This window comes from Bactrocera dorsalis, chromosome 6 (assembly GCF_023373825.1).
Source record: "Bactrocera dorsalis isolate Fly_Bdor chromosome 6, ASM2337382v1, whole genome shotgun sequence".
Classification (NCBI taxonomy): Eukaryota; Metazoa; Arthropoda; class Insecta; order Diptera; family Tephritidae; genus Bactrocera; species Bactrocera dorsalis.
In genome coordinates this window covers 23,768,356-23,792,683 of record NC_064308.1, presented here as the reverse complement: position 1 = coordinate 23,792,683, position 24,328 = coordinate 23,768,356, and the positions used below count along the sequence as shown (strand labels likewise).

Genomic DNA, 24,328 nt, shown 5'->3' with positions numbered 1-24,328 from the left:
TCTATACAATTCTAAAGGTAGAATTTTTTTAATCTTATATAAAAGACCTTCGTGCCACACCTTATCAAACGCCTGAGCTACATCTAGAAATATTGCTGAACAGTACTCCCTGTGCTCAAATGCTTTCCTTATCTCGTTAGTAATTCTATTTACTTGCTCTATTGTGTGTATTTTCGTGGAGGAAAGGAGACATCTTTGATAGTATTACTTTTTCAAATACTTTTGAAAGACAGGGTAGAAGACTGATTGGTCTGTATGAAGACGGCTGTGTTAAGTCTTTCCCAGGTTTATCTATCAAGATAATCTGCGACTTTTTCCACGAAATTGGATAGTATCCAAAACTAAGAATTGCATTGAAGAGCAAAGAGAGCACCTCTACAGCAATAATTGGTAACTCAATTAGCATTTTTGGGGAAATTTTATCATGTCCCGGCGACTTTTTTGGATTAAGTTCTTTGATGATACCAATGATTTCAGAAGGTGAAGTCATAAGAGGCTCGAGCGACTCTTTAGCTGTGTTGGGTAAGATTGACAGCTTAAAGTTGTTCTTTGGCAAATTGGGTTGAAATACCTTTTCTAGATGATTTGCAAAGCAATTAGCCTTTTCCTCGTTACTTCGAGCCCAATTTCCTCCCAAGTCTCGTATAGGCATGTTGGAGTCAGTTGGTGGCTTCATGGACTTTTGGGCTTTCCAAAGGGAATTTTGCTTGTTTGAATTCGGACATAGCTTCTTTATAATATACTTTTTGGTGTTCAATTCTTCCTCACGTTTAAGCGCGTTTTTTAATTTACGTACAGCAGATTTTAATTGAAGCTGAGTGGAAGGGGAACGATTTATCTGCCATTCACGTCTTGCACGCCTTTTTACATTTACAAGCATTTCTATTTCTCTATTAGAGATTTTTCTGAAACCAAGCGGCTTATAGCTTTTGTTTGGTGTTGCTAAGACAGCTGCGCTGGTTATTATATCATTGACTTCTCTTATACTTTCGTCAATATCTCTTCCTGTATTTATTTTGTACTCAATATTAATGTGGCTACTGACGTATTTTCTATATTTTAGCCAATTTGTTTTATAAGAAGTTAGACCCACTTTGGGATTAACGAATATGGGTTGTTCACATAATTTTATTAGTACCGGAGAGTGATCAGAAGATAGATCAGTGCATGTGTGTGCTGTTATGTGCGATTTATCTATATTTTTGATTACAGCAAAATCAATTAAATCTGGTATTTTCTTCCGATCACTAGGCCAATATGTCGGCTTACCAGGAGATATTATTTCAAGGTTATTGTGCCTATTTATAACAGTTTGATACAGCTGTCGTCCTTTCGGATTAATAAGACGTGAGCCCCAGTACGTGTGTTTTGCGTTGTAATCTCCCCCTGCTAGAAATCTTTGACCTAGTGTTCCAAAAAAGTCTTTAAATTCCATTTCTGTAATTTTAAAACGAGGTGGACAGTATATAGCCGTAAGGTTTAAGTCACAACCCCGATTTTTTAGTGATATTGTTGTAGCTTGTAACTGTGGTGTAGCATAAGATTCTAGAGCATAGTGGTTTAAACGATTTCTAATCAATACTGCCGCCATGCCACCATGCGCTTTTCCATCCGGATGATTTGTAACATATAGTCTAAATCCCGGAATATTGAAATTATTTTTATTTGTTAAATGAGTTTCTGAAATAAGCATTACATCTATATTCTTTTCAGACAGAAATCTGTATATCTCTAATTTATGTTGGTTAACACCGTTAGCATTCCATATATAGATATTTAGTAAGCTCATTTTTTACTTAATAAATTTTGCAGCATTTGATTTTGTGATTTTATTAAATCTTGGATCATGTTTTGCATGGTAGACATAAATTGTGTCACACACTGTGTAAGATTTATAATCATAGTTTCAATACCTCCATTTGGAGGATTTTGCGGCAGTTGCATTTGCACAGTGTTGCCTTTTACCACATTTGCATAGCTTCCTTGCATATTATTATTGTTAGAACTAATAGGATTTGTACTTTTTTCTGAGGTTGCTATAATTTCATTACGGGGCGTTTGTAATATTTGGTTACGACGTGCTTGAATTCCCTGTGACAACTTAGATTTCAGATCTTTATATACAGGGCAACCTCTGTAGTTAGCGGTGTGATTCCCTCCGCAATTGCTGCATTTTTTATTTAACTCTTCTTTCTTAAGGGTGCATTTAGAAGTGGGATGTAAATCACCACATACCACACAAACACTGCGTAGAGTGCAGTATTATTTAGTATGCCCATATTCTTGACAGTTAGTACATTGTACCGGACCGTTTCTTTTATGTGGTTCTTCCACAGTTACTCTACGATGCAGCAAATATTTCAAATTATAAATGGGATGGGTCTCATTTTTTTTAAGTTGATTCGAATTCGGCAACAATTCTATTTTAAACATTGGCTGTGGTATTTTGTTTCTATTAAATATATTTACAACTGTTTTAATTCCAAAACCACATTCTTCCAATGCTTCTTTGACTTCACTAGAGTCTACGGCGGACTATATACCCTTGATTACAACTAGGCCCTTAGAGCTCTTCAGTTGATACGAATAATAATTTTTGTTTTTATTTGACAAAAATTTAACTATGTCCATAAAACTTTTTTCAGTGTAGGACTGAATTTTTGTTTCATCTATATTGCCTTTTTTCAAGGGCACTATATGGAAATTGTTAGTACCTATAATTTTACTTATTTCAGCAAATATATTGGAGGTGGTTTGTCATTAACTGTAAATATGTACTTTTAAAAATGCGGATAGTCTTTGTTATTCCGGCTTACATTTACCTTTATTTTGCCAAGTAATGACCTTTTTATTTTTAGAGGCTCATAATACTTGCACTTAAGCTCTTTATTTTAAGTTCGAATGACCAAACGTATTCAGTTCAACAATAGGATTGTGTTTATGCGACTTCCTGGTATCTCGCCCCACAACACAACATTCATCCCACAACGCAACATTCATCCCGCAACACGACATTTATCATACAACACAACATTCATCATACACAACATACAGCATCACACCACGCAACCCCACGCACCGAACACCACCATACCACAACACACATCGTTCTCACAACCCAACCGAGTAAAAAGGATTGGCCAGATCGGGGCGGCCACAGTCGATTTTCACGCCCGAAAACTCAACACGCGTCTCGCCAGCTATAGACTTTTGCTTTTCGTCGAAGTTGTGGTTAAAGTTCCCGAAAAACAATCCGTTCGGTCGTGTGGTTGTGCACCGGCAGTAGTAGCAGTGAATATACATAAAATATACAAATTAAACATAGATACCTATATATATATTTAATAAAAAAAAGGAAGAAATCGAACTATTGTGAAGTTTTCCCCGAAAAGAAAAATATACAAGTAATTGAATTTTACTCTTTGATCGTGAAAATATAATTCTTTCAATTAAGCGCTAACAAAAAAGGGATACATAATTCAAGGTACAAGTAAGTATACCCTGTGAAACTAATTGCAACGAACAAATGGTCCTTCGAGCCTCTCAGAAAGGCACCTACGATTAAAAAAAAAAAACAAAGAAAACGTAAATTAGAAAATGAAAAAATAAAAGATAATACAAAAAAGTAAAAAGTGCAAAAAAAAAAAAAAGTTGCATATACATATTAACAAAAAGCATTAAACGGGCGCGTGATAGAACAAAGGTCAATAACCTCAACTCCACAAAATACATAAACGGGCGCGATATAACACAAAGAACTTACTAAAGAAACGAAAAACTAAAGTGCAATACTAAAGTGAAGTGACAACAATTTATAGAAACTAGAATAAAAAAAAGTGCTGTGAAAATAAAACGAAATACACATGTACATACGTATATAAAAAATTCAACTAGATTGCAGTGGAAAGAACAACGAAAATTCGTGCATATGTACGTGCAAAAACACTAACACATTTGGCAGAGCAGACAAGGATTACAAGCAACGTGGGAAGAGAATACAAACTCAACACGGAAGAAGAAATAAAAACCAAAAAGAGGAAAACGACTGAGAACACAAAGTATTGCCCAAAAACCCTTGACGGAAGAAAAAGTGAGTCCATTCCAATTTGATTTTTTATAAAATTATGTATGCGCATATGTATGCTTGATATACAGTTGAAGCTGTAAGACGGCATACAGCTATTTAGAAATAACCCAACTGTTCTATACGAAAAATCGGTTAGACAGTTCGGTATATACATACATATGTATGTATAGGTACCGAAATAAATGAAAAAATTGCGGTACCTGCCTGTCGCTAACACACTGTAATTTTCCAAAATCACAAAAAAAAAATGTTTTCCTTTCAAAGTTAAGTATTATTACTTGCATGTTCTGGTGATACCCCTTGGGCTAAAAAAGCAACAAGCAGGATCGCCTATAATAAATAAGCAAAGGCGAGCAAAAAAAGAACATGCAAATACATACATATGTACACAAATAAGTAAAGATACTCGATCGTGTAAGAGATACATACATACATATGAGCATATACATACATACAAAAATTTATGGGCAATCGAACTTTCCGCGCCAAATTTTATATGCCGTAATTAATATACTTATATTCATGGACATATGGTACATGCATAAATCGACTGTAAAAATTTTTTGAAAAACTGTTGTTACATAACTACCTGCCTTCAAGCTTACTTCGTGTCTCCAAACACACTACAAAAAAAAAAACTAAAATTTTTTCAAAGTCAAGTATTCTTACTTGCAAGTTCTGGTGATACCCCTTGTGCTAACAAAGCAACAAGCAGGATCGCTTTAAAAATAAGCAAAGGCAGAAGAAAAAATATAACAACAACATAACAGTGGATATATGTGTATGTACATATGTGTACATATGTATATCGCGATCTAACTACATATTTCTCGGTTATCTCTCTTACGTTTTCTCTCGGCCTTAATATATACCAACATACCAATATAAAGGCTACAAATACATACGTACCTACATACAAGTAATAATATATAGAATATATTTATTACTAAGGTCAACGAACTTAAACAAAAAAAGGGAAAGGCGTCAAAACGGAACATAGCAAAAATCATCAAATTACATGTACATGGAGGATATCCATATTCAAACATTGGAAAATAAAAAATAAAAAAAGGAAAAAAAAACATATTTACGTATGCGCATTTTTACATATACACGCTTATGGTATATACATATGTGCATACATCGTGTAATTATCGAAATTTCTTTTTCGCGCTCCTTTGGACTAACGTATGCAGATTAACGAAACATTTGAATACATACTTGCTTACTTAAATGTTAACATATTTACAAACATATAAAAATTTTATACTTATTTAGTATTATTATTCCGCACTTTTCCCTATATTGCACATTCGTATTATATACATACATATGCATGTACATATGTATGTGACAAGTGTACGAAACTAGCGTGTGATTTTTTAAGAGCTTGATAACTTTTTTTAAAAAAAAAGCGCATAAAATTTGCAAAATCTCATCGGTTCTTTATTTGAAACGTTAGATTGGTTCATGACATTTACTTTTTGAAGATAATTTCATTTAAATGTTGACCGCGGCTGCGTCTTAGGTGGTCCATTCGGAAAGTCCAATTTTGGGCAACTTTTTCGAGCATTTCGGCCGGAATAGCCCGAATTTCTTCGGAAATGTTGTCTTCCAAAGCTGGAATAGTTGCTGGCTTATTTCTGTAGACTTTAGACTTGACGTAGCCCCACAAAAAATAGTCTAAAGGCGTTAAATCGCATGATCTTGGTGGCCAACTTACGGGTCCATTTCTTGAGATGAATTGTTGTCCGAAGTTTTCCCTCAAAATGGCCATAGAATCGCGAGCTGTGTGGCATGTAGCGCCATCTTGTTGAAACCACATGTCAACCAAGTTCAGTTCTTCCATTTTTGGCAACAAAAAGTTTGTTAGCATCGAACGATAGCGATCGCCATTCACCGTAACGTTGCGTCCAACAGCATCTTTGAAAAAATACGGTCCAATGATTCCACCAGCGTACAAACCACACCAAACAGTACATTTTTCGGGATGCATGGGCAGTTCTTGAACGGCTTCTGGTTGCTCTTCACCCCAAATGCGGCAATTTTGCTTATTTACGTAGCCATTCAACCAGAAATGAGCCTCATCGCTGAACAAAATTTGTCGATAAACACATTTCGAACCGAACACTGATTTTGGTAATAAAATTCAATGATTTGCAAGCGTTGCTCGTTAGTAAGTCTATTCATGATGAAATGTCAAAGCATACTGAGCATCTTTCTCTTTGACACCATGTCTGAAATCCCACGTGATCTGTCAAATACTAATGCATGAAAATCCTAACCTCAAAAAAATCACCCGTTATAAGGAAAACGAAAGCACAAGCAAACATTAAGCATAACTATATGCATATAATATATACATACGTTTATTTTGCGTCATTATTAATTTCTTTCCTTTTGCGTTCTTATATCCAAAGATAGACGTACTAAGGAATAATATACAAATTAATCGCGAGTATATCGCAGATACTTTTAACCAATACACGGTAACAAAAAAAATAAAATAATTATATACAAATATTTTTTGATTTGACTATTTATGCGGTGAATACGTGTTCGAAAATTTATATAATTCAATTAATTAATAATAAAAGATTCAATTCTATTATTCTTCTCATTTTTAATTACACATTTGCTCCTATTATAAATTTTTTAATTGTATTTTAAAGCAAAACAATTTTAAGCTCAAAGCTTACAATTTAATTCTATAAATGCAATCTGATAAATCGAAAGAGGTTAAACCAAGAACACCTCAATTATTAGAAATTCCAAAAATGGCTGATGATGACAAATCACAAAGCACACCTGCAGAAGCTACACGCTCAAAGCAGGGTGCCAAACAAAAAAGAACCAAAGATAATTTAGTGTCAAGGTTCATAACTGAAAGTGACAGTTTTGTTAGATACTGCACAAGATTCACTGCTTCCCCAATTAACGATAACACAGAATCGGTTCTAAATTTAAAAATTCAAAGCATAGATAGCATATGGGCACGCCTTCTGGCAGCAAAGATACTGACGATGCTGAACTCCCAGAAAACATAAAAGCTTCGGCGTCAGCTAAATATGAAAACTGCCTCGAACAATATGAAATTACGAAGGCAATGATATTGGACCAAATAAATTTATTAAGGCCATGTAGAGCCACTACTCCTCCTCCGAGAGTAGGTACGACTCAAAAAGAAGAAATAGATACAGGTATATTCTTGAAAGTGCCAGCTTGTGATACTGAAGTTTTTCACGGAGGTTATGAGCAGTGGCCCTCCTTCCGGGACATGTTCACTGCCGTATACATTAACCATCCCAAACTTTCACGAGCTCAAAAGTTGTACCATCTTAGGTAAAGGGGAAGCTGGCAGTATCGTCAAGCGTTTCGCTTTAAATGACGAAAACTTTAATCTGGCTTGGGAAGCACTGGTCGAAAGATACGAAAATGAAAGAGTATTGGTAGACAACCAAATAACAATTTTAATGAATTTACCAAAAATTCAACAAGAAACCAGCCAAGAGTTTCAAAAACTATACTCGACAGTGACAAATTGTTTATCTGTGTTAGAAACACAAAAGATTTCCACAGAATCGTGGGACCCTGTCCTACTAAATATTTGTGCAGCAACAATGCCTGATGCTGCTTTGCTACGATGGGAGCAATCACTAGTGGCAAGAAAGAAATCGCCAAAATGGCATCAAATGAAAGACTTCTTAACAACTCAGTACGAAATAGCTGTGCGAGTTGACAAAAAAACAGTCAAACAAAAAAATAATCAAAATGAGTCGAATAAAAACTTTTTTAAACCCCAAGCCAGCAATAATACACAATATAATAGGCACGCTAATAGAAGCCAAACATTTGTGACAAATCAAACAAATCATTGGCAATCATTATGTGAAATATGTAAAGGAGGTCACAATATAAGATCTTGCGAGAAATTTAAAAAATTATCCGTTTCTGACAGAAACAATCTTGTCAGACAGCATAAACTTTGTATCAACTGTCTGTCGAATGCTCATACGACAAAAGACTGTGAAAGCAAATTTACTTGTGTGTACTGTCAACGAAGACATCACTCATTGCTTCATATTACAAATTTTCAAAATATGAAGCAAAACCAATTTCATAAAACCACCGGGTTAGTCACTACAAACAAAAGTGATAATCCCGAAATCTCAAATCCCGAAAAAAGGGAAAAACCACCATGTTGCTCTAAAGCAGCAAAAATTCAAGCTCTTCATTCAGAGAATGAAAGCAAAATTCTTTTACCCACTGCGGTCATCGCTATTGAACATAGAGGAGAATTATTCAAATTAAGAGCATTAATAGATCAAGGTTCTCAAAGATCCTTTATATAATATAAAGCCCAAAATCGGCTAAAATTGCCTGTCAAAAATTCAAATTTCCAAATTTCAGGAATGGGCGGACAAATTATACAAAATTCAAACAAAATTTGCCCAATCACTATAGTCTCCCCAAACGCGGATATAAGAATAGATGCACAAGCCATCGTTCTACCGCAACTCACAAATTTACTTCCAAGCTGTGAAGTAAATAAAAAGCAATGGGAAAAATGCTCATATCTCAAATTAGCAGACCCCAATTGCCATACCCCATCACAAATTGATTTGTTATTAGGTAGTGAGTTAATACCTCAAATAATTCTTGAAGGTATAGAAAAAATATCCAATAAATTGTTAGCCCAAAATACAATCTTTGGGTGGATATTAAGTGGCCAAGTCACAGAAAAAATTAATTCTTTTACAACTGAAGTTGAAAATATTTCAAACGAATATTTAAATGATGAACTCAAAAAATTCTGGGAAGTAGAAGAATTACCTCAGTCTACTCAACTCTCAGAAGAAGACCAGGCATGCGAAGCCTATTATAAGTCCACAACAACAAGAAACGAAAACGGTCGTTATGTTGTGCGACTCCCTTTCAAACCCACCTTCCCAGATTCTATAGCTCTAGGTCACTCTAGAATATCAGCAGTGCAGCAATTTCTAAGCTTGGAAAAAAGTCCGATAAAGAAAAGTGAGCTCAAATCAGCATATGATAATGTGATGGACGAATATCTAGACCTCAATCATATGGAAGAAACTGTACCATATGAAAAAGTATCTAAAGGTAGATATTTATCTTTTTATCTGCCACATCACGAGGTAATACGACCTGAAAAACTCACAACAAAAGTACGAGTGGTTTTCAATGCCTCAAAGTGTACGAGCTCAGGCAAATCACTCAACGACGTACTATATACTGGTCCAACCTTACAACCTGATCTGATGCTGCTAATACTAAATTGGCGCATGTTTAAATACGTTTTTAATGGGGATGTAGAGAAAATGTACAGACAAATTCTAGTGCATAAAGATGACCAAGATTTGCAGCGTATAGTCTTCCGCAAATCAAGTAATAGTCCAATCAGCGACTATAAACTTAAAACCGTCACCTTTGGCATCAATTGCGCACCCTATTTGGCGATCAGGACACTATATGAAGTGGCAAAAACAAATGCAACAAATTTGCCTTTAGCATCTTCTGTGTTGCAAACACAAACATACGTGGACGACATACTATCAGGTAGCCACAGTATCTCATTAGCGTGCGAATCACTATCTCAAGTGATCAAAGCACTAAATTCAGCGGGATTCCCCTTAAAGAAAATTACATCAAATCATCCCGAAATAATAAAAAACATAAAAAAGGAAGACTTATTAGATACAAATTTCCTTAAATTTGAAACGGCCAGTACAACAAAAACCCTAGGGATTCAATGGAATGCGATAACAGATGAATTCTCATATACTTTTCGACACCGCAGGATGGCTTTCGCCAATAATGATACAAGCAAAAATCCTCATTCAAGAATTGTGGCAAGATGGCACTGAATGGGATGAACAGGTAAAACCTGTACGTTTAACAAAATGGGTACAATTTGCTAACAATTTGCATACTATATCAGAAATTCGAATCCCTCGGTGGGTAAATTTCACCCCCAATAGTAACACAGAATTACACGGTTTCTGTGATGCCTCTGAAAAAGCTTATTGCGCAACAGTTTACGTACGCACACAGTACGATAACAAAATATCTGTACACCTCTTGGTAGCCAAAGCCAAAGTTGCACCTTTGAAGACACTCAGTCTGCCACGGCTTGAACTGAATGGTGCTCTTCTGTTAGCAAAATTAATTTCATTAGTTCAAACCCATCTGAAATAACCGATCATAAAACGTATCTTTGGTCAGACTCAGAAATAGTTTTGGCATGGTTAGAAAAACCACCCTATTGCTGGAAGACCTATGTATCTAACCGAATATCTCAAATCTTGGACTTAGTTGGCCCAGCAAAATGGCAACATGTTGCAAGTGCAGATAACCCAGCGGATCTTGGAACAAGAGGTTGCAAGCCACTGCACCTCACCAGCACTACACTCTGGTGGAATGGTCCAACATGGCTAACAGAATCACAAGAATTCTGGCCAAAGTCTCCCGCTCGTAATATAATACCGCCGGAAAGTCGGAAAATTGAAAATTTTCATATCACTCCAGAAGAGGATGATATTCTCCACCGATTTTCTTCATTTCCTAGAGCACTAAGAGTAGTCGCTTACATGCACAAATTCACCCAAAGACTTAAACAAAAAATGAAAGGGATACCAAATGATCCTTGCATACAACTAACGCATACCGATTTGCAACATGCCAAAGTTAGTCTCATTACCTACACCCAAACTCGCTATTTCAGTCGAGAGAAAGCAAAGTTGGTCGAAAGACGACCACTCGAAAAGGGAAGCGCTCTTCTCGTTTTAAATCCATTCTTGGACGCTAAGGGATTAATAAGGGCAAATGGAAGATTAGCGAACTCCAGCCTTAGTTATAACGAACGACATCCCATTATTATACCTGAGAAATCCCGGTTTACTCATTTATTCCTAATATACCTTCACCAGCTTACACTACATGGTGAGCATCGCTTGATGCAGCAAATGGTCCGACAAGAATTTTATATACCGCGACTAAAGCCACAACTTAAAAAGACGATTTTTATGTGTAAGCAATGTACCTTGTACAAACATAAAATGCGCACGCAGATCATGGCAGCTTTACCACCTAAACGCTGCAATTATGCTCTACCTTTTACTATTACTGGGGTTGATTTTGCTGGACCTTTCCAGATAAAGGCCTCAATGTTAAGATCATCTACATTTAGAAAAGGATATGTGGCTGTTTTTGTATGTTTTACGACAAAGGCAGTACACCTCGAGCTTTGTTCAGATCTGACAACTGCGGCTTTCCTCGCAGCATTCGCACGCTTTGTCGGACGACGCGGATTTCCCTCAAAGATTATGAGCGACAATGGAAAAAACTTTATCGGAGCTCAAAGAGCCACCGAGAAAGAATTCATAAACTTCATGAAAGAAGTATCCCCCGAAATTGTTAAAAAATATGCAGTTTATACCTCCATGTTCTCCACACATGGGTGGACTTTGGGAATCAGTAGTGAAAAGCTTTAAGTCCCATTTAAAGAAAACGGCTGGTAATCATAAATTCAATTATGAGGAGTTTACTACACTACTCACTCGTATCGAAGCCGTATTAAATTCAAGACCTATATCACCACTCTCGCAAGATCCCTCCGATTTCACAGCTCTTACACCTGGACATTTCCTCAGAGGAGCTCCCCTTCTCGCCATACCTGAGACAGAAGGAGACTCACTCACTTTAATAAATCGATGAGAAAGAATCAAGATTCTCCATCATGAATTCAGCCACAGATGGAAGGAGGACTATCTTAAAGATCTCCATAAGAGATATCGATGGAAAACGATCCAGAAGGAACCCAGTACAGGCGAATGCGTCATCATACAGGACGAATGCCTTCCCCCAACCGAATGCCGACTAGGTCGCATTGAAAAGGTACATCGGGGACGAGATGGTCATATAAGAGTAGTAGATGTGCGAACAGAAACTGGCCTACTAACTCGACCATTAGTGAAATTGTGTTTTCTTCCCAATACCGAAGAACCGATTACCGAACACGAGCGAACGCAAACGCATACATAAAGTCAAACAATAATTCATTAAAAATACACCGTTTTACAATCCGTACGTACAAACCAAAAGCATAATGAACGCGGTTAATACTAAACAATAAAATCCATATATAAATAATATATAATACATAAATAAATATATCTATATATACACCTATATATAATGAGTAGCATGCTTCATACTACTAGCAAAACCATATTTAATATACATATTCCTATTCCACTAGAAATGGACGTAGAAGACATACGCAATAAGCACTTGAGGAATACGTACCACCACGATGTAGCCTATGCCATCGTCCCCATGTCTTAAAGAAGTGTACGATCTTCAAGACGATGACGCCCGCTCAGCGCCAACAGATCGCTAGAGCCCACGGGCACTGCATGACATGCTTGGCAGACACGCACGCTACGATGGAGTGCATGTCAGACGGGTCGTGTCAGTACTGCCACCGACCGCATCACACGTTATTCCACCGCTTCCCTCGACGCGCTGATCAGACAACGCACACCAGTCATCGGCAGAATCAACAGCGGCACAGTCAACGTGGGAATCAAGTGCAACGCCGAAGAGCCCATCGTTCTAAGCAGTCCCGAGGTGCCCGCTCGCATACCCCGCCGCATCATAGTCATCGCAACCAGCGAAAAGCGACGGGCTTCAGCGCTGAGTACCCTACAAAAACTACAGAGGCTTCTAGGCAATTAATTCGCCTAGGGGGGCCGGGATGTTTATGCGACTTCCTGGTATCTCGCCCCACAACACAACATTCATCCCACAACGCAACATTCATCCCGCAACACGACATTTATCATACAACACAACATTCATCATACACAACATACAGCATCACACCACGCAACCCCACGCACCGAACACCACCATACCACAACAAACATCGTTCTCACAACCCAACCGAGTAAAAAGGATTGGCCAGATCGGGGCGGCCACAGTCGATTTTCACGCCCGAAAACTCAACACGCGTCTCGCCAGCTATAGACTTTTCCTTTTCCTTTTCGTCGAAGTTGTGGTTAAAGTTCCCGAAAAACAATCCGTTCGGTCGTGTGGTTGTGCACCGGCAGTAGTAGCAGTGAATATACATAAAATATACAAATTAAACATAGATACCTATATATATATTTAATAAAAAAAGGAAGAAATCGAACTATTGTGAAGTTTTCCCCGAAAAGAAAAATATACAAGTAATTGAATTTTACTCTTTGATCGTGAAAATATAATTCTTTCAATTAAGCGCTAACAAAAAAGGGATACATAATTCAAGGTACAAGTAAGTATACCCTGTGAAACTAAGTGCAACGAACAAATGGTCCTAAGATTAAAAAAAAAAAAAAAAAGAAAACGTAAATTAGAAAATGAAAAAATAAAAGATAATACAAAAATATATATCTCTTCTTTTAAGTCGTGTTTGATCGCAGGAATGTACCAAAGCATTAGCCAAAGGGTTTGGGTGATCTCGGAGTTTAGATATATATTTAATTCTGCTGTCTTCTACTTCTTTTTTTACCATAGGAATACCGAGATCTTTATGGATATTTTCGTTACGCATGTACCATGATGAACACGTGATAGTTCTAAGCATTTTTGATTGGAACCTTTGTATTATGTCTATATTAGTTGCACAGGTCGTACCCCACAGTTGAATGCCATACATCCAAATCGGCTTTATAACCGCATTATATAAGAGCACTTTGTTGTCTAGGCTAAGTTTGGAGTTTTTATTTAAAAGCCAATTTAAATTTGCAGCTCTAATCTTCTTACATGTTATTCTACTAGATACGTGTTTTCTCCACGTGAGCCTTCTATCTAGGTGAATACCAAGATATGTTACCTCGTTCGCTTGGGGTACTAAGATATTGTTTATTTTTACTGCCGGGCACATCTTTGGTCTTAGCGAGAATGTAATGTGCTTCTGTTCATTTACATTTATACGCCAGTTCGCTAACCATTCTTCGACAGAACTTAAATGCTCCGTTAATATTCTTGATGCTAAAATGTTGCATTTGTTAAGGCTCACTATTGCTGTGTCGTCCGCAAAAGTTGAAGTTAATAAATTGTTAGCTGTTGGAAGATCTGCTGTATATATGATGTATAGTATTGGGCCTAAAACACTGCCCTGGGGTACACCAGCCCTTATCTGACGTTCATCAGATATGAAATCTCCCACTTTTACCATCAATTTTTTATTTTTTAAATAAGACTCCAAGGTTCTATACAATTCTAAAGGTAGAATTTTTTTAATCTTATATAAAAGACCTTCGTGCCACACCTTATCAAACGCCTGAGCTACATCTAGAAATATTGCTGAACAGTACTCCCTGTGCTCAAATGCTTTCCTTATCTCGTTAGTAATTCTATTTACTTGCTCTATTGTGTGTATTTTCGTGGAGGAAAGGAGACATCTTTGATAGTATTACTTTTTCAAATACTTTTGAAAGACAGGGTAGAAGACTGATTGGTCTGTATGAAGACGGCTGTGTTAAGTCTTTCCCAGGTTTATCTATCAAGATAATCTGCGACTTTTTCCACGAAATTGGATAGTATCCAAAACTAAGAATTGCATTGAAGAGCAAAGAGAGCACCTCTACAGCAATAATTGGTAACTCAATTAGCATTTTTGGGGAAATTTTATCATGTCCCGGCGACTTTTTTGGATTAAGTTCTTTGATGATACCAATGATTTCAGAAGGTGAAGTCATAAGAGGCTCGAGCGACTCTTTAGCTGTGTTGGGTAAGATTGACAGCTTAAAGTTGTTCTTTGGCAAATTGGGTTGAAATACCTTTTCTAGATGATTTGCAAAGCAATTAGCCTTTTCCTCGTTACTTCGAGCCCAATTTCCTCCCAAGTCTCGTATAGGCATGTTGGAGTCAGTTGGTGGCTTCATGGACTTTTGGGCTTTCCAAAGGGAATTTTGCTTGTTTGAATTCGGACATAGCTTCTTTATATACTTTTTGGTGTTCAATTCTTCCTCACGTTTAAGCGCGTTTTTTAATTTACGTACAGCAGATTTTAATTGAAGCTGAGTGGAAGGGGAACGATTTATCTGCCATTCACGTCTTGCACGCCTTTTTACATTTACAAGCATTTCTATTTCTCTATTAGAGATTTTTCTGAAACCAAGCGGCTTATAGCTTTTGTTTGGTGTTGCTAAGACAGCTGCGCTGGTTATTATATCATTGACTTCTCTTATACTTTCGTCAATATCTCTTCCTGTATTTATTTTGTACTCAATATTAATGTGGCTACTGACGTATTTTCTATATTTTAGCCAATTTGTTTTATAAGAAGTTAGACCCACTTTGGGATTAACGAATATGGGTTGTTCACATAATTTTATTAGTACCGGAGAGTGATCAGAAGATAGATCAGTGCATGTGTGTGCTGTTATGTGCGATTTATCTATATTTTTGATTACAGCAAAATCAATTAAATCTGGTATTTTCTTCCGATCACTAGGCCAATATGTCGGCTTACCAGGAGATATTATTTCAAGGTTATTGTGCCTATTTATAACAGTTTGATACAGCTGTCGTCCTTTCGGATTAATAAGACGTGAGCCCCAGTACGTGTGTTTTGCGTTGTAATCTCCCCCTGCTAGAAATCTTTGACCTAGTGTTCCAAAAAAGTCTTTAAATTCCATTTCTGTAATTTTAAAACGAGGTGGACAGTATATAGCCGTAAGGTTTAAGTCACAACCCCGATTTTTTAGTGATATTGTTGTAGCTTGTAACTGTGGTGTAGCATAAGATTCTAGAGCATAGTGGTTTAAACGATTTCTAATCAACACTGCCGCCATGCCACCATGCGCTTTTCCATCCGGATGATTTGTAACATATAGTCTAAATCCCGGAATATTGAAATTATTTTTATTTGTTAAATGAGTTTCTGAAATAAGCATTACATCTATATTCTTTTCAGACAGAAATCTGTATATCTCTAATTTATGTTGGTTAACACCGTTAGCATTCCATATATAGATATTTAGTAAGCTCATTTTTTACTTAATAAATTTTGCAGCATTTGATTTTGTGATTTTATTAAATCTTGGATCATGTTTTGCATGGTAGACATAAATTGTGTCACACACTGTGTAAGATTTATAATCATAGTTTCAATACCTCCATTTGGAGGATTTTGCGGCAGTTGCATTTGCACAGTGTTGCCTTTTACCACATTTGCATAGCTTCCTTGCATATTATTATTGTTAGAAGTAATAGGATTTGTACTTTTTTCTGAGGTTGCTATAATTTCATTACGGGGCGTTTGTAATATTTGGTTACGACGTGCTTGAATTCCCTGTGACAACTTAGATTTCAGATCTTTATATACAGGGCAACCTCTGTAGTTAGCGGTGTGATTCCCTCCGCAATTGCTGCATTTTTTATTTAACTCTTCTTTCTTAAGGGTGCATTTAGAAGTGGGATGTAAATCACCACATACCACACAAACACTGCGTAGAGTGCAGTATTATTTAGTATGCCCATATTCTTGACAGTTAGTACATTGTACCGGACCGTTTCTTTTATGTGGTTCTTCCACAGTTACTCTACGATGCAGCAAATATTTCAAATTATAAATGGGATGGGTCTCATTTTTTTTAAGTTGATTCGAATTCGGCAACAATTCTATTTTAAACATTGGCTGTGGTATTTTGTTTCTATTAAATATATTTACAACTGTTTTAATTCCAAAACCACATTCTTCCAATGCTTCTTTGACTTCACTAGAGTCTACGGCGGACTATATACCCTTGATTACAACTAGGCCCTTAGAGCTCTTCAGTTGATACGAATAATAATTTTTGTTTTTATTTGACAAAAATTTAACTATGTCCATAAAACTTTTTTCAGTGTAGGACTGAATTTTTGTTTCATCTATATTGCCTTTTTTCAAGGGCACTATATGGAAATTGTTAGTACCTATAATTTTACTTATTTCAGCAAATATATTGGAGGTGGTTTGTCATTAACTGTAAATATGTACTTTTAAAAATGCGGATAGTCTTTGTTATTCCGGCTTACATTTACCTTTATTTTGCCAAGTAATGACCTTTTTATTTTTAGAGGCTCATAATACTTGCACTTAAGCTCTTTATTTTAAGTTCGAATGACCAAACGTATTCAGTTCAACAATAGGATTGTGTTTATGCGACTTCCTGGTATCTCGCCCCACAACACAACATTCATCCCACAACGCAACATTCATCCCGCAACACGACATTTATCATACAACACAACATTCATCATACACAACATACAGCATCACACCACGCAACCCCACGCACCGAACACCACCATACCACAACACACATCGTTCTCACAACCCAACCGAGTAAAAAGGATTGGCCAGATCGGGGCGGCCACAGTCGATTTTCACGCCCGAAAACTCAACACGCGTCTCGCCAGCTATAGACTTTTGCTTTTCGTCGAAGTTGTGGTTAAAGTTCCCGAAAAACAATCCGTTCGGTCGTGTGGTTGTGCACCGGCAGTAGTAGCAGTGAATATACATAAAATATACAAATTAAACATAGATACCTATATACATATTTAATAAAAAAAGGAAGAAATCGAACTATTGTGAAGTTTTCCCCGAAAAGAAAAATATACAAGTAATTGAATTTTACTCTTTGATCGTGAAAATATAATTCTTTCAATTAAGCGCTAACAAAAAAGGGATACATAATTCAAGGTACAAGTAAGTATACCCTGTGAAACTAATTGCAACGAACAAATGGTCCTTCGAGCCTCTCAGAAAGGCACCTAAGACTAAAAAAAAAGAAAACGTAAATTAGAAAATGAAAAAATAAAAGATAATACAAAAAAGTAAAAAGTGCAAAAAAAAAAAAAAAGTTGCATATACATATTAACAAAAAGCATTAAACGGGCGGGTGATAGAACAAAGGTCAATAACCTCAACTCCACAAAATACATAAACGGGCGCGATATAACACAAAGAACTTACTAAAGAAACGAAAAACTAAAGTGCAATACTAAAGTGAAGTGACAACAATTTATAGAAACTAGAATAAAAAAAAAGTGCTGTGAAAATAAAACGAAATACACATGTACATACGTATATAAAAAACTCAACTAGATTGCAGTGGAAAGAACAACGAAAATTCGTCCATATGTACGTGCAAAAACACTAACACATTTGGCAGAGCAGACAAGGATTACAGGCAACGTGGGAAGAGAATACAAACTCAACACGGAAGAAGAAATAAAAACCAAAAAGAGGAAAACGACTAAGAACACAAAGTATTGCCCAAAAACCCTTGACGGAAGAAAAAGTGAGTCCATTCCAATTTGATTTTTTATAAAATTATGTATGCGCATATGTATGCTTGATATACAGTTGAAGCTGTAAGACGGCATACAGCTATTTAGAAATAACCCAACTGTTCTATACGAAAAATCGGTTAGACAGTTCGGTATATACATATGTATGTATAGGTACCGAAATAAATGAAAAAAATGCGGTACCTGCCTGTCGCTTATTTTGTGTTTGCAAACACACTGTAATTTTCCAAAATCAAAAAAAAAAAAAATGTTTTCCTTTCAAAGTTAAGTATTATTACTTGCATGTTCTGGTGATACCCCTTGGGCTAAAAAAGCAACAAGCAGGATCGCCTATAATAAATAAGCAAAGGCGAGCAAAAAAAGAACATGCAAATACATACATATGTACACAAATAAGTAAAGATACTCGATCGTGTATGAGATACATACATACATATGAGCATATACATACATACAAAAATTTATGGGCAATCGAACTTTCCGCGCCAAATTTTATATGCCGTAATTAATATACTTATATTCATGGACATATGGTACATGCATAAATCGACTGTAAAAATTTTTTGAAAAACTGTTGTTACATAACTACCTGCCTTCAAGCTTACTTCGTGTCTCCAAACACACTACAAAAAAAAAAACTAAAATTTTTTCAAAGTCAAGTATTCTTACTTGCAAGTTCTGGTGATACCCCTTGTGCTAACAAAGCAACAAGCAGGATCGCTTTAAAAATAAGCAAAGGCAGAAGAAAAAATATAACAACAACATAACAGTGGATATATGTGTATGTACATATGTGTACATATGTATATCGCGATCTAACTACATATTTCTCGGTTATCTCTCTTACGTTTTCTCTCGGCCTTAATATATACCAACATACCAATATAAAGGCTACAAATACATACGTACCTACATACAAGTAATAATATATAGAATATATTTATTACTAAGGTCAACGAACTTAAACAAAAAAAGGGAAAGGCGTCAAAACGGAACATAGAAAAAATCATCAAATTACATGTACATGGAGGATATCCATATTCAAACATTGGAAAATAAAAAATAAAAAAAGGAAAAAAAACATATTTACGTATGCGCATTTTTACATAAACATGCTTATGGTTTATACATATGTGCATACATCGTGTAATTATCGAAATTTCTTTTTCGCGCTCCTTTGGACTAACGTATGCAGATTAACGAAACATTTGAATACATACTTGCTTACTTAAATGTTAACATATTTACAAACATATAAAAATTTTATACTTATTTAGTATTATTATTCCGCACTTTTCCCTATATTGCACATTCGTATTATATACATACATATGCATGTACATATGTATGTGACAAGTGTACGAAACTATAAGGAAAACGAAAGCACAAGCAAACATTAAGCATAACTATATGCATATAATATATACATACGTTTATTTTGCGTCATTTTTAATTTCTTTCCTTTGGCGTTCTTATCTCCAAAGATAGACGTACTAAGGAATAATATACAAATTAATCGCGAGTATATCGCAGATACTTTTAACCAATACACGGTAACAAAAAAAATAAAATAATTATATACAAATATTTTTTGATTTGACTATTTATGCGGTGAATACGTGTTCGAAAATTTATATAATTCAATTAATTAATAATAAAAGATTCAATTCTATTATTCTTCTCATTTTTAATTACACATTTGTTCCTATTATAAATTTTTTAATTGTATTTTAAAGCAAAACAATTTTAAGCTCAAAGCTTACAATTTAATTCTATAAATGCAATCTGATAAATCGAAAGAGGTTAAACCAAGAACACCTCAATTATTAGAAATTCCAAAAATGGCTGATGATGACAAATCACAAAGTACACCTGCAGAAGCTACACGCTCAAAGCAGGGTGCCAAACAAAAAAGAACCAAAGATAATTTAGTGTCAAGGTTCATAACTGAAAGTGACCGTTTTGTTAGATACTGCACAAGATTCACTGCTTCCCCAATTAACGATAACACAGAATCGGTTCTAAATTTAAAAATTCAAAGCATAGATAGCATATGGCAGCATACGATACAGTACTAGATACTGACGATGCTGAACTCCCAGAAAACATAAAAGCTTCGGCGTCAGCTAAATATGAAAACTGCCTCGAACAATATGAAATTACGAAGGCAATGATATTGGACCAAATAAATTTATTAAGGCCATGTAGAGCCACTACTCCTCCTCCGAGAGTAGGTACGACTCAAAAAGAAGAAATAGATACAGGTATATTCTTGAAAGTGCCAGCTTGTGATACTGAAGTTTTTCACGGAGGTTATGAGCAGTGGCCCTCCTTCCGGGACATGTTCACTGCCGTATACATTAACCATCCCAAACTTTCACGAGCTCAAAAGTTGTACCATCTTAGGTAAAGGGGAAGCTGGCAGTATCGTCAAGCGTTTCGCTTTAAATGACGAAAACTTTAATCTGGCTTGGGAAGCACTGGTCGAAAGATACGAAAATGAAAGAGTATTGGTAGACAACCAAATAACAATTTTAATGAATTTACCAAAAATTCAACAAGAAACCAGCCAAGAGTTTCAAAAACTATACTCGACAGTGACAAATTGTTTATCTGTGTTAGAAACACAAAAGATTTCCACAGAATCGTGGGACCCTATCCTAGTAAATATTTGTGCAGCAACACTGCCTGATGCTGCTTTGCTACGATGCTAGCAATCACTAGTGGCAAGAAAGAAATCGCCAAAATGGCATCAAATGAAAGACTTCTTAACAACTCAGTACGAAATAGCTGAGCGAATTGACAAAAAACAGTCAAACAAAAAAATAATCAAAATTGCCATTGCCGTATTTTTTAATATATCTTTGTAAAAAATTGATAAGACATTTTTCGAATGTCATACTTCAATGTACCATTGGTTGGATAAATAAATTTTAACTTGTCGTCAGGAAAAAAATCACAAAAAATGACTTTTTTCCTACCACCAAACCTTTTTCACCAACCCTCATTTCACCATAAAACATCGGAATTTCAATTCCCTACCGTTTTATATAAGAACACATTGTTTGTGTTTTATTATACTTGTTTAATTTCTCCGTTATTCCCGCGGTGAAAATTTTATATTCCTCCTCTATTTATTCCTCGAGGCAGTCTTCAGAGTTATTTCTTGTAATTTGACATTTCGAGCTTTAAAATATGCTTCTTCTACATTTTCAAATTGCCAATGCATTTTCTTGAATTCCATCAATTGTATTTTTGAGCTCGACGTTGATATTTTCATTCAACGCTGGAAGTAGCCTTAGGTATCTCGACCTGATTAGCTTGTGGCATAGATCCTATTTGCCACTTGCGGCTTACTGCTGAAAGACCTTCGGCAGCTGAAATTTTAAATTCTGAATAGAATTTTCCATTGTTTGCATTACATACTCGTAGTATTCTTCTGCTTCTTGATTTTTCTTGATAATATCTTTTTTAGCACTGTTCTTGTTGTTATAGCCACAAGGACGCTATTAACGCTTTTTCGCTTCTACTTTTACGAAAAGCTATACATATATACTGTAAATATTTTTTTTCTTCAAAATTATGTTATTTATTGTATCTGCTTTTTCTTAAAGCCTAACAATAAGTAATGAAATCTTAAATCTATTTAAAAACTAGACAGACTCAAGCAAGTGATTGAGCTGTTTTGGTGTTACGTCGCTCCTTAATACGCAGGCATATCTCTTCTTTTAAGTCGTGTTTGATCGCAGGAATGTACCAAAGCATTAGCCAAAGGGTTTGGGTGATCTCGGAGTTTAGATATATATTTAATTCTGCTGTCTTCTACTTCTTTTTTTACCATAGGAATACCGAGATCTTTATGGATATTTTCGTTACGCATGTACCATGATGAACACGTGATAGTTCTAAGCATTTTTGATTGGAACCTTTGTATTATGTCTATATTAGTTGCACAGGTCGTACCCCACAGTTGAATGCCATACATCCAAATCGGCTTTATAACCGCATTATATAAGAGCACTTTGTTGTCTAGGCTAAGTTTGGAGTTTTTATTTAAAAGCCAATTTAAATTTGCAGCTCTAATCTTCTTACATGTTATTCTACTAGATACGTGTTTTCTCCACGTGAGCCTTCTATCTAGGTGAATACCAAGATATGTTACCTCGTTCGCTTGGGGTACTAAGATATTGTTTATTTTTACTGCCGGGCACATCTTTGGTCTTAGCGAGAATGTAATGTGCTTCTGTTCATTTACATTTATACGCCAGTTCGCTAACCATTCTTCGACAGAACTTAAATGCTCCGTTAATATTCTTGATGCTAAAATGTTGCATTTGTTAAGGCTCACTATTGCTGTGTCGTCCGCAAAAGTTGAAGTTAATAAATTGTTAGCTGTTGGAAGATCTGCTGTATATATGATGTATAGTATTGGGCCTAAAACACTGCCCTGGGGTACACCAGCCCTTATCTGACGTTCATCAGATATGAAATCTCCCACTTTTACCATCAATTTTTTATTTTTTAAATAAGACTCCAAGGTTCTATACAATTCTAAAGGTAGAATTTTTTTAATCTTATATAAAAGACCTTCGTGCCACACCTTATCAAACGCCTGAGCTACATCTAGAAATATTGCTGAACAGTACTCCCTGTGCTCAAATGCTTTCCTTATCTCGTTAGTAATTCTATTTACTTGCTCTATTGTGTGTATTTTCGTGGAGGAAAGGAGACATCTTTGATAGTATTACTTTTTCAAATACTTTTGAAAGACAGGGTAGAAGACTGATTGGTCTGTATGAAGACGGCTGTGTTAAGTCTTTCCCAGGTTTATCTATCAAGATAATCTGCGACTTTTTCCACGAAATTGGATAGTATCCAAAACTAAGAATTGCATTGAAGAGCAAAGAGAGCACCTCTACAGCAATAATTGGTAACTCAATTAGCATTTTTGGGGAAATTTTATCATGTCCCGGCGACTTTTTTGGATTAAGTTCTTTGATGATACCAATGATTTCAGAAGGTGAAGTCATAAGAGGCTCGAGCGACTCTTTAGCTGTGTTGGGTAAGATTGACAGCTTAAAGTTGTTCTTTGGCAAATTGGGTTGAAATACCTTTTCTAGATGATTTGCAAAGCAATTAGCCTTTTCCTCGTTACTTCGAGCCCAATTTCCTCCCAAGTCTCGTATAGGCATGTTGGAGTCAGTTGGTGGCTTCATGGACTTTTGGGCTTTCCAAAGGGAATTTTGCTTGTTTGAATTCGGACATAGCTTCTTTATAATATACTTTTTGGTGTTCAATTCTTCCTCACGTTTAAGCGCGTTTTTTAATTTACGTACAGCAGATTTTAATTGAAGCTGAGTGGAAGGGGAACGATTTATCTGCCATTCACGTCTTGCACGCCTTTTTACATTTACAAGCATTTCTATTTCTCTATTAGAGATTTTTCTGAAACCAAGCGGCTTATAGCTTTTGTTTGGTGTTGCTAAGACAGCTGCGCTGGTTATTATATCATTGACTTCTCTTATACTTTCGTCAATATCTCTTCCTGTATTTATTTTGTACTCAATATTAATGTGGCTACTGACGTATTTTCTATATTTTAGCCAATTTGTTTTATAAGAAGTTAGACCCACTTTGGGATTAACGAATATGGGTTGTTCACATAATTTTATTAGTACCGGAGAGTGATCAGAAGATAGATCAGTGCATGTGTGTGCTGTTATGTGCGATTTATCTATATTTTTGATTACAGCAAAATCAATTAAATCTGGTATTTTCTTCCGATCACTAGGCCAATATGTCGGCTTACCAGGAGATATTATTTCAAGGTTATTGTGCCTATTTATAACAGTTTGATACAGCTGTCGTCCT

At 35.8% G+C, this 24,328-nt stretch overlaps 1 protein-coding gene across 1 annotated transcript in view; it reads left to right on the top strand.

Annotated features, from left to right (window-relative positions):
* Positions 1-2,929: 2,929 nt before the first annotated feature.
* LOC125779303 (uncharacterized) overlaps positions 2,930-24,328 on the top strand; it is a 43,226-nt gene continuing 21,827 nt past the window's right edge. Inside the window, exon 1 of the mRNA XM_049460574.1 lies at positions 2,930-3,836. The gene's annotated coding sequence lies outside the window, so the exon portion shown is untranslated. The remainder of the gene's footprint in view (positions 3,837-24,328) is intronic.